The 12245-nt window shown below is 51.8% G+C and overlaps 1 long non-coding RNA gene across 1 annotated transcript; it reads right to left on the bottom strand.

Annotated features, from left to right (window-relative positions):
* Positions 1-4187: 4187 nt before the first annotated feature.
* On the bottom strand, positions 4188-5576 carry LOC141026752 (uncharacterized). The gene is made up of 2 exons (XR_012189042.1): positions 4885-5576; positions 4188-4801 (listed from the first exon to the last, which is right to left on the bottom strand). It is a non-coding gene; the product is annotated as an uncharacterized lncRNA (long non-coding RNA).
* Between the last annotated feature and the right edge of the window lie 6669 nt (positions 5577-12245).

Here is a 12245-nt window from a genome sequence, read left to right as displayed (position 1 = left end):
CGTCTTTTGCAATTTTACTGCCTGAGTTGTTCGACCTGAATTCCCCCCTGTGCTAGGTTGAACTTCCGCCAACTTTGCCAAAATGGGGCTTGCGATATACCGTTGGAAAGATGTGGACACGAGTATCATGACCCAAGTTAAATTTTTGGTAAAACGTAAGCGGTTTAAGAGCAGTTTTGAAAACCGTTTTTTCTTCATACAAAAAATGTGAATCGTATTCTCGATCGCCTTTCTAAACCTTTTATCGAAATGATGCAAATAATATGGCATTGGAAAGCTGCTACAAAACCGCTCGTTCCACATGCTGAAAGTTTTCTCTAATTACCTATGGTTAAAGAGTAATTTGAAAAATCGTAAAATTTCGCAAACAGAATAGCCGAGTTCGTGTTTTTGATGCCATTTCTAAATGGCTAATACAATTGAGGCAAATGATATGGCGTTGGAAAGCTTATGAAAATTCGCTACTTTTTCATGTTGAAAGTTTTTTCTAATTTTAAACGGTTTAAGAGTAATTTAGAAAACGGTACAAGTTCAATCGAGTTTGTATTTTCAAGCTAATTCTTTAAACGTACGTCCGAATGCAGCAAATGATATGGCGTTGGAAAGCTTGAGAAAATGCGAAACTTTTTGGTATATATTGTTTCTCCCAATTCCATACAGTTTTAAATCAATTTTGTAAATGGCTAAAAATGTATTTTCGTCGTAATTTCTACAAATTTTGTCGTAATGGGGCGAATAATACACCGTTGAAAAGCTACGAAAAATGCAAAACTTTTTCATGTTGATGGTTTTCTCTGATTCCTAGCTATTCTCAAGTAATTTCGAGGATGGCGAGATCATTCGTTCCGCCTTTATCGCGAAACAGATTCTTCAAAAATGCATCGCGTGAAGAATTTGAACTTCTCGGCCTGTCTACTTGAACTTCACTCTGTTTTCATGTACTTTTTTTTCTCGTAGCTCTCCATCCAGTCACCGTAATTGAGCAAGTGATATACCGATGAAAAGCTACTATAAACACACAACTTCCCATGTTGATCATTTTTTCATACTCGCGACGATTTTAAAAGTTTTTCATCTGAGATTCATTCAGTGTAGTAGTTGAACTTCCTGATGTTTTCATGTTGAACTTCTGTGACCTATTTCGTTTGTAATTTTCTCATCCATTCGTCAGTGTTACACAAATGATATTCCTTTTGTACAAACCTCTCTCACAATAATTTATTTTAACTTTCTTTGACCAAGGACTTGAACTTATAACAACAACAAAAAATTGGACCTTGCCTTTTAATTCATTTTTTCGTATTAAACACACACCATGTAGTACATGAAAATTTTCCATTTTTATAATTTGAATTTTTTATCTTCTTTTTGAAATCAAATTTCTCCCAAATAATAACTGAACTTCTCTGTGGATTGAGAGAATTATTTCAAAACGCAAAAAAAAAATTCTTTTTTTGTTTTTGGACATGGAAATACAAGGTGAACCTCTGTCGCAAGAATTTTTGAACTTCCCCGGAAAGAGCACTTGAACTTCTTTTCAAAAAACCTTTTAAGCTTTCATTCTTCTATACTTTTATTCTCACCTAAAATGCATTCCTTGTAGTAGTTGAACTTCTCATTGTTTTCACCTTGAACTTCTGTCATGTATTTTTGTTCAACCTCTCTCACAAGAATTTTCGAACTTTCTCGGGCCGAGCACTTGAACTTCTAGCAACAAAACTTTAGGCTTTGCATTTTCATTCTTTTTTAATACAAAATACACACCGTGTAGTACGTGAACTTCTGGCAGTTATCAATCTGAACTTCTGAGATCATGCGTTCTGCCTTCATCGGAAAAACAGAGTCTCCGAAAATGCACTTCGTGAAGAGGTTGAACTTCTGGAGCAGTTCTTTTTGAACTTCACTCTGTTTTTCACGTGTTGTTTTTTACCCGTAACTCCCCAACCACTTACCGGAATTGAGCAAATGATATACCGATGGAAAGCTGTTGAAAGCACGCAACTTTCTCGTGTTGATTAGTTTTTCATGCTCGCGATGGTTCAAAATAATTTTTTGAATACATAAAAATATGTTTTAAACGGTATACGTGAAAATTTTAAACCGTTCATCGGAATGTAGCACATAATATACTGTTGGAAAGCTTATGAATAGCAGCAAGTTTTTCATGTAGACAGGTGATACAAATTTGTTGCCGTTCGAGAGCAGTTTTTAAAATGGCAAAACAACGTTGTTTTTGCCTTTTTTCAACATGTAAATGAATGACGAACGTCTCGCACATGAATTTTGAACTATGCTAGGAGGAGCACGTGAACTTTTTACAACAAACCTTTTAAACTTTTTGTTTTCTATTCATATATTCTTATCTCAAACGCATTCTGTGTAGTAGTTGAACTTCCCGCTGTTTTCACCATGAACTTCTATCACGTATTTTTGTTCAACCTCTCTCACAAGAATTTTTGAACTTTCTCGGGCCGAGCTTCTAGCAACAAAATGCACACCGTTTAGTACGTGAACTTCTAGCAGTTGTCAATCTAAAGTTCTCCTGGTTACGTGAAAATATCGGAGTTTTTATAGACGTTGAACCGCTCTACCTTTTTTTATTTTGAACTTCATTTCTGTATTTTTAGAAATGTGAAAATTGGAGAGTTTTCTAGAAACATCGAACTTCTTCATTATTTGAAATTGAAATTATTGGTTTTATTCTTTAGTAACTAGAAAAATTCGATTTTTCTAATAAATATCAAACTGCTCCGCTTTTTCCAATTGAAGTTCTTGGTATTATTCTCTAGTAGCGTGAAAACCTGTGTTTTTCTATATACATTGAACTACTCCGTTTTTCGGAATTGAACTTCTTTGTTTTAATCTTTAGCATTGGGGAAATCTGAGTTTTTATAAGCATTACACAACTTTTTTTTTATTTTGGACTTCTTGGTGTTATTCATTAGTAACGGGAAAAGTCCTAGTTATGTAATAAATATCAAACTTCTCAATTATTTAAAGTGGAACTTCTATGTCTTATTTTTTAAAAGAAGGAAAAACAGTTTTTATAAACTTTTTGAACTACTCGGTTTTTTCAATTTGACCTTCTTGATATTTGTAATAAACATTGAATTTCCCCATTATTTAAATTTGAACCTCTAGGTTTTTTTGTAGAACGGGGAGCTGCTCTATTTTTTTAGTTTGGCCTTCTTGGATTATTGCTTAGTAATGGGGAAAATCCTAATGTAGTAATAAAACCTTGAATCGCTCCATTATTTGTATTTGAACTTCGAACAACACCGTTATTTTAAACTTCATAACAGTGTAGTTCGAAGTTTAAAGAAATGCATTAGGATTTTCAAAAAGGGTGATATCCTTGTACAAATATGTGTCTCTTTTTTTCTCAATTTGCGAAATTTAAAGTTTATTTGAATCTGAACTTTCAGAGTTGCCATTTTTTAGGTTTTCTTCTAGCTACATAAACATCGAACATCTTGATTAACTTAATCTGACCTTCTTTTTGGTTTTATTTATTTTTGCGTGTGTGTTTCAGTGTTATCCTTTTTCTTGAACATTTCCTCAACACTCATGCACAAAATTCTCTCTTCGTGACCCCCGACCTTCCGAATTTCCTTTCTTCATATGCATTAACTTTCGGGAAGATCCTTGAACATTTGTTTTCTTTCTCTTACTAAAAGACACATGCATTTTTTGTCTTGTGTTTGCACAAAAGAAGCTATTACTTGTGTCCTGGTTAAAAAAAGGTAGTGAATTTCTCCATCACACACATGTTTTTCTGAACCTCACCACACATTTTCTGAACGTCAACCTCACCACCACACACACGGAAATAATGATTTCTTTTTTATAAAGGTAGAACTTCCCATTGTTTATAAAGATCAAACTATTTTTGTTATTTTTAATTTTAACTTCTTTGTTTTATTTATATAAGAAATTGAAAAGGTCATTTTTTTTCCAATGTGTGAAGTTTTGTTGATTTTATATTTGGACTTCTATGCTAATTTACATGATCTTTTAGAAGTAAATTTTGTAGACTAACTTTTTTCTCTTTTACATATCTGAACTTTTATATTTCGTATATACGAACTAATTGGTTTTTACATAAAAAAGAAAACACGCAGAGTAAAGAAAGTAAAATTTGGAAATCATTGACCATAAGGATCAGTTGCGAAAAGACACTGCACACCTGCAAAACAAAATCTCCAGTGGCCTACTCATACAGTAATTACATGCACTTAATCCTTTTTTATACACAAAACAAGCTCTAACTTCACGTTACTACAATTCTTCACCACAAAATTAGCATCTTCTCTCACCTTATCCAACCAGTGCCGGTTTGCGTTATCTTGTTTATTCTTTTCTCCAAACGCATAGCAAGCTAAATGTTTGATTCGAGAAGAAGGCATTGAGGTAGTATCATTACTGAAAATGAATTAGCTCTTCCCAAGATACAGTAGCTGAACTTTCCAACAGAACACCACGCACGTACGCAGCCAAAACAGTGCACGCACGCACGAACACACCACAAAATGAGCGCACCAGTGCATGCTCGCACACACGGTTGAGGCTGGTCGAGCTTGGGGTCCAGCGGTTCATGGGCAGAGGATGGAGCAGAAGGGCGGCAGAGCTCGGGGGAGCCGGCGGCAGGGCCCAGGACGGCCAACCGACACAGGAGCAGCTCGGCCTACACGATCAAGAGGAGCGGCATCGGCAACAAATTGCTAGCTTGCTAGGAGACGGACTGCTCGTGACCAAGGTTACAGACTGCTCGTGCGGAGGGAGCCGAAGTGTTTTGATTTCCCTGCATTGAAACAAACATCGTCAGCTCATACAACACAAAATTTCTCACCGCTCTCCTTCATTTCTCAACGCCAGCGAGCGCACCAACGGTGAAGTGGATGACCGTGGGGAACATCCACGGAAAAGCACGACTGAGGAAGGCGGAGCCACCGCTGGCTCTGTGGAAGAAGGCGGCCGCCGGCTCCGGGGAAGAAGGCCGGAGGGGCGGGGGACGGGGGCCTCGGGAGAGGAGCTTAGGTAGTGCACCGGAGGAGGAAGGAGCCGGCGTCGGCGAGTACGGCGGCGCTTGGCCGAAGGCGTTGATGGGAACTGGGGCCATGGTGGCTCGAGTGGCCATTGCGGCGCGAACGGAGGCGTTGAAGCTTCTATGGCGGCGGCGTGTGGCGGCACTAGGCGACGGCGGGAACGGTCCCGCGAGCGGATCTGGGAGGACGAGGCGTCATGGCGGCTGGATCCGGGGGAAGAAGGCAGCATGGCTGCCGGATCCTAGGCCGGGGTGGCCGACGGAGGGAGGCGCGTCGGGGTCGGGATGGCCGGTGGCGGGAGGCGCGTCGGGGTCGGGGGCGGCGACGGGGCCAGGGTGGCCGGCGGTGGGAGGCGTGCCGGCACCGGCAGCAGGAGGCATGCCGGAGCCAGGGGCTGGCGGCGGGAGGCGGCGGTTGTGGCAGCGGGAGGTTGGGGATCGGGAAGGAGATCGTGGACGAGTGGGCGTGGGCATTGCCTTTTTCTCTTTCTTTTTTTCTTCGCGGGTTCAGGAGTTCGGGAGACCTCCGCGCGAACTTAGAGGGCGCTCCGCGAACCAAATAAGTATTCTAATCCTGAAATTAGAATAGTGTTGTTACCATTTGAAATTTGTATGTTGTATGTAGTATGTATCAAATCAGAGAGTATGTACGCGTAGTATGTATTATATAATAATGTTTAGGTAGTATATATAGTACTTTTTAGGTAGTATGCATCGTATTTTCAGTATGCTTCAATTTACGTACAAATATATACATATTTCACAAATATAATAAAAATCATGAGCCAACTTGCAATTTTTTTATATTACCCACTTTGGATTATCTTATATATAATATATGAACATACTTATAATGATAAAGTAGTATATAAAATACCATATGTTATTATATGCGACATGTCGGGTAACTACCCCTTGGTGGTAGGGTGGGTCTATTATGATAACACCCCTTAAGAGTCTTATTCTAATAACACCCACCTCATTCTGCACATCCCCTACCAGAGCTCCGCCGCCCCTCCCCTCCCCGCCTTCTTCTGCGGCAGCGGCCTGGGAGCGCCGCCGCCCCTCCCCTCTCGCCTTCTTCTGCGGCAGTGGCCTGGGAGCACTGCCGCCCTCCCTTCCCCGCCTTCTTCCGCGGTAGCGGCCTGGGAGCGCCGCCTCCCCTCCCAACCTTCTTCCGCGGCAGCGGCCTGGGAGCGATGTCGCCCTTCCGTCCCCGCTTTCTCCTGCGGCAGCAGCCTAGGAGCGACGCCGCCCCTCCCCTCCCGGCCTTCTTCCGTGGCGGCGGCTGACAGCGACACCGCCCCTCCCCTCCGGGCCTTCTTCAGCGGCAGCGGTGTCGGGTGGTAGGTGCGACATATGCCAACGGGTGGCTTATCATTGTGGGAGCCAGTAAAACATCGCCGGTGCCTGGAAACGGGATGAGGCGAAGACATGCACGCCGGCGGATCTTACCCAGGTTCGGGGCTCTCCATGGAGATAACACCCCTAGTCCTGCTCTGAAGGGTCTCCGCATGATCACTAGATCAATACAAGTAGCTACAAGTGCTCCTTGAGCTGTTTGGCTAGAGGAAGAAGAAGGGCAAGGCTAGCTCTCCTTTTCTCTCTATGTGGTGTGTGGAATTCTATGAGATCAACCCTTTGCATGGCTGTCCTGGGGGGTTTATATAGGCCTACCCCCAGGGGTACAATGGTAATCTGGCTGGGCGCGGGTCCCAACCGTCAGTGTCTATACTCGCCGGCTTCTCCGCCGGTCATTGGGGCCCGCCGACTGGTGGGTCCCGCCGGCTGCCGGCCCCTTGGCCGGCAGGCCGGCCCCACTGCTTGGGGGCTTTGTCGGCGGCTGGTTACTGTTGCCTCGCCTCTGATGATGAGGGCTTTGTCTAGGTAAGCGTGGCTACAGTGTCACCGTCTTGCGAGCTCTCACTGTAGCCTTACCTCGTCTTGTCTCCTTAATGGGGTGCATGCTTCGAGGGAGGGAGGTAGCCAGCTATCGGGAGCCAGCCACATCCCTGGCCGACTAGAGGAGGCCAGGCCGTCTTCAGATGTCTCTGGCAAAGGGGCTCGCCGCCCATGGGTCGTACTGGCACCTGTCGTGGGTGACATCGAGGCCAACATGGCTACAGTGCCGCGCCGGACGGGGGATGGCTGGCCCGTACGGCGCCCTGTGGCCATGCCCGTTCCGGGATTCGGGGGTAGTGGGCTGTACTGCGGCCACGCCCCATCCTATCGCTGTTACGTGGGTACAGTCTTAGTAGGTGCAGTCTTGGCCGACTTTCTTCATGGCCGGCTTCTGGGAGTCGGCTTTCTTCATGGCCGGCTTCTAGGAGTCGGCTTTCTTCATGGCCGGCTTCTAGGAGTCGGTCCTCTTGGGGCCGGCTCCCTGGAGTCGGCTATCTCGTATCTTTCTTGGGAGAGGTTTCTGAGGCTGGGTCGCCTTCTGGGAGTCGGCCGGGGGAAGGCGGCTATATGCTTTGTATGCTTGAAGGCCTGAACAGCCTGATAATTTTTTCGAAGAGCCAGGGGGAGTCGGTTAGGTTACCCGTGGCCATTTACTCCGACAGTAGTCCCCGAAGCTGGTTGGGCTTCGAGGCTGAGAGGAGGTCGAGAAGCTCGGTCAGCTTCTTATCTTGACGAGCGAGCAGCTGGGAGCCGGCTTCGGTTGGGCGCGCCGTCTTGGCGAAAAAATTAGAGTCGGAAGGCGGGAGTCTGTTGACGCGTGCGCCGGGCTGCGGGCCAGTCGCTCGTCGCCTGCGAACCACGTGGCGTCCCTTGGCTGAAAAGAGCCTGCCAACCCACGCGCGCGACAAGACGTCGCCGCAGGCCGAGGGCCCACCACTCCTACGCCTAGGCCCAGGCGCGGATTCTTTGCGGCCCAAAGCCGTCCGCACGTCTTCCGGCGGCGGTTTCCGCACGCCGTTAGGGCGCAATAATCGCGGGACGTGGGGGAGTGGGCGCAGTTAATCCCACGTTCCTCCCCATGCCTCGCCTCCTCGGCTTCGCCACACGAGGCTATAAGAAGGGGGAGGAGGGGGAAGCGGCAGACGCTCGCACGCCCCTCTCCTCTCCGCCATCTTCTTCCTCCTGCTTTCCCTTGCAGCAGCGCCTCGCCGCCGCGCCATCCCACCATTCTGCACTCCGCCCCACAGCTCTGTCGCCGCAGGGCCGTGCTTTCTCCGCCGCCGCACTCTTCCTCGCTAGCTTCTCGCCATCATGCAGTACGGCGGGGATGGGACGGCTCCAACGTCCATATGGACCACATCGAGTTCCTCCGCAAGACGCGACGGTTGCCCGGCGCGGACCAGGTGCGGGTCCGTCTCGCGCCTGCTAGGGAGATCACGCCGGAGCCGGAGGAAGGCGAGCAGGTAGTCTTCCGCTCGCATTTCCTGCGCGGCATCGCCTTGCCGGCGAGCGCTTTCTTCCGCTCCTTCCTCGACTTCTATCAACTCCAGCCGCACCACCTCATCCCGAACACGGTGGTGCTGCTGTCTGCCTTCGTCACCTTGTGCGAAGGCTTCCTTGGTGTTCTCCCCACCCTCGAGCTCTAGGGGGAGGGGGGTTCTTCCAATCTAAGCTGGGCACCCGCATGCAGGGCGTGCCGGCCCAGAGCGGCGCCTTCATCACGATGCGGAGGCCGGCGGCTGACAACCCCTTCCCCGTCATCACGTTAATCCAGTCGGTGAAGCGCTGGCAGAAGTCATATTTCTACGTGAAGAACGTCGCCCCACGAAGCGACTACGTCAACTTGCCGGTTACGTAGCCGGCCCGCCGGCTGGGAGGCGGCCCCACTGGTCCTATCGGGCCACGACGCTGACGCCGGCTGGAGCCGCGGCCGTCGCCCGACTGCGGGTGATGAGCCAGTCGAAGGGCCTGACTGGGTCCGACTTGCTGGCCGCCTTCGTTGCGCGCCGGGTGCTTCCGCTTCAGAGCCGCCCTCACCTGATCTGTCAGATGAGCGGCCAGCTCGATCCGAGTCGGATGTGCACCAAGGACATGCCGCACGACGAGGTGGCCCACATGGTGAATTACCTTGCGAACTGCAAGCTCTCCGCAGAGTGGCGGTTTGGCAAGGAGCCATATTGCCGTGCACATCCTCCGCCCATGGTATGTTTTCTTTTTCCTTTTCTTTTCTTAGTTTTGTTGCCGAATTCCTTCTGGCCGTCTCGGACCAGTCGGCACGCCATGGCAGAGCCTTCTCCTTCGACCAGCAGCCGGGTCGGAGGCGGAGCGCCGATTCCTCCCCGGCCGGGCGGAGCATGATCTGGAGGACCACCACTTGGGGGCGGCCGCCAAGGAGGACAATACTGAGGCGGGTGGCGGCGAAGCTGGCGGCTCCGGGCTTGGAGCCAGTTTCGATGACTGGCCGGACGACGACGAGGCGGAAGTCATCCCACGCCGCCAGCCGGCGTCTGGCCACGGTGCGGGTTCCTCCGCCGCGCCGCCTGCTCGGGGCGGCGGGCAGAAGCGCCGTGCCACGTCGGGCTTGTTCGGGAGCCGGCCGAAGAAGCCCAGGGGTGGGGCGGCGGCGACCAGGCGGGATGAGGCGGCCGCGAAGGCGGACCGCTTCCGCAAGGTGGTGAAGCAGCCGCAGATGGTGTCGGCGTAAGTGTATATTCCTTTGTACATTCTTTCTTCTTTTCTCGGTGATTTCTGAATCCTTGCCCTTTTCTCAAAAAAAATCAGGGCTCCGCTTTCGCTCGATCGGGTTGCTGCCGCCTCCGTCGTTGGATCGCCGGGAGGATCCGGGAGCACCCGCCGCGTGGACCCCCGCGCCGAGCTTCAGGCGGCCACGGAGCGAAACGCGCGGGAGGAGCGGGAGGCGGAGGAGTTGAGGGCGGCCGCCGCCAAGGCGGCACAGGAGGAGGAGGAGGAGGCGAAGGCGCGCGCCGACGCAGCGGCTAAGGCCCAAGCGGAGGCTGCGACCGCGGCAACAGCGGAGGGGGCCTTGCTCGTCACCCCTCTGCACGTCGCGGCGCCTGAGGCCCTAGAGCCCCCGCCAGAGGAAGCCGGCGGCGACCAGCCGGGATTGGAGAGGGAGGACGACGTCGTCGTCCCGGAGAGGGAGGCGGCACCGGCCCCGCCGACTGGGGCGGCTCAAGGCGGCCGGCCTAACGTGCCGCCTGCGCAATCGGCTGAGGGCGAGCCGGCTGCGAGGACGGACCTGGTGGTCCGGTCGCCATCGCGCCAGCGCGCGGGGAAGGCCGCGTCGGACCCGTAGAAAGTCGCGGGCCTCAGTTCGTCGGCCCAAGACGTGGAGGCGGCCAGCGCCAGCTCGGGGTGGACGCCGGGTGGAGGGACAGCTGTGGTGAACGTGGCAGCGCAGGACGTCCGGAACCGGCTTCAGTCCCAGGCTGCGGTGCTGAGGAAATACAATGACGAGTTCCTTGCGACGCGGGCGGCTATTCGGGTTAGTCTTCCTATTTTTGCTTTTGTTATCTTGGTTTCTTCCGTGGGGGCGCGTTAGCGCACCCACTGGGTGTAGTCCCCGAGTTCGGAGTCGGCTGCTGAGCAGGCGGCTTGGAACTTCTTAGCGGGCTTTGTTTTGCTATCTTGTTCTCATTCGCTCCTCTGCTTGTCTTGCAGGACTACCACAACCTCCGCGCGGCTGCCTTCAACTCCCAGGCTCGGGAGCTGGCCCAGAAGAATGCTGACCTATCTGAGAGCCGGGGTAAGTGCTTCGTCTTTTATCTCACGTGGGGGCGCGTCAGCGCACCCATTGGGTGTAGTCCCCGAGATTCGGGCCGACTGCTGAGCAGTCGGGTCGGATCTTCCTTGACGACTTCTTCCTTATTGCTTCTTTCTTTTCTGCCATCCCTGCAGCGGCCAACGCCAGTCTGAGGGAGCAGCTGGGCGGGGCTCAGGCCGCCCTCCGTGCTAAGGAGGCCGAGTTTGACGCCTTGGGATGGGAGCGTGACCGCCTGGGCAAGAGGTTGGCCGACCAGGAGAAGAGCCACAAGGCGGCCCTGAAGGCGGTGCAGGACAGCGAGGCCGCCCTTCAAGCCGAGTATGAGACAGAGGTGGCCAGCTGGGCCGAAGCGAAGCAGACGCTGATCAACGGCTATGGCCAGATCGAAGACTTGGTTGACGGTAGGCCGCCTTCTTCTTCGTCCTTGCTTGCCGCTTGCCGTTTGGCTCATGTTCTGACTTGGTGTTTTTCTCTTCTTTCTCTTTCTTTCTTGCTCAGAGAACTTCCCTGGCTACTCTACCGCGCCAACCAGGTCGTCGAGGCCCACCGCGAGGCACGAAGGCAGGCTGGCGCCGAGATCGCGCCGAACGCTCGCCGGTCGCTGGAGGAGCAGCTCTTGGCGATTCAGGCCCGCCTCCAGCCGGCTCATCGCATGCTCCGCCGACTTCAGCGTGTTGGGGCGCAGGTGTTGGCCGCTCTCTGGCCTGGTGAGGTGATTCCCCGCACCCCAGTCGGACTGCCGACTGGCTGGAGGTGGCGGTCGGCCGCTTCGAGGCCTGGAAGGCTTCTGCGGCTCGGTCCGGCCCTAGGCGGGCGCTGGAGTTCGCCAAGGCCTGGTATCCCGAGCTGAGTCTGGACCAGCTGGCCACCTGGCGGCAGGAGGCCGACACGGAGCTGGAGCCGGCGCGGCCGGCTATCATCCAGCGGGCTTCGGCGATTGCCGACTACACCGACACCAGCGCCTTCACTCCTGAGGTGGATGACAACGGCGTTGCCCAGCCGGAGGAGTGGTTCGGGCTGAACCCGGCAGACGGCGAGGACTCGGCGGAGGAGATCGACTCCAGCGACGAGGGCGAGGAGGAGGAGGAGGGTGAAGACGCCGCGCCAGATGCTGGAGCGGCCGGTCAACCTCAACTTGACCGTGCCTCCAGCAACAAGGCACGCGCGGGTGCACCGCCTGCAGCCAGCGATGATAAAGCCGAGACCCGCCAGCCGGCCACTCCTCCAGTCGGTGGCACCGTCTCCACCGACCAGCTCGGCTCCCCTACTGCGCCCTTAGTCTAATCTGCTGCCTCTACTTTCCTGTTTCACCATTCTTGAAACAGTATTTTGTTAAGTTTGCACAATTCCACCCACTGGGGGTGTATTCGAACTATATTGACTGCCGGCCTGTTGGGGGCCTTATGTGTAAATATAATTATGCATGCGTTTTGCTTTCCCTTGTTCTTTGCTTTTCATCCTTCGGCTGTTTCCTTTGCCGCCCTCCCTTGGTTGCCGCCTTCCCAACCGGACAGC

The sequence above is a fragment of the Aegilops tauschii genome, chromosome 7 (genome assembly GCF_002575655.3).
Source record: "Aegilops tauschii subsp. strangulata cultivar AL8/78 chromosome 7, Aet v6.0, whole genome shotgun sequence".
Lineage (NCBI taxonomy): Eukaryota > Viridiplantae > Streptophyta > Magnoliopsida > Poales > Poaceae > Aegilops > Aegilops tauschii.
This window is presented reverse-complemented; position numbering and strand designations above follow the sequence as displayed.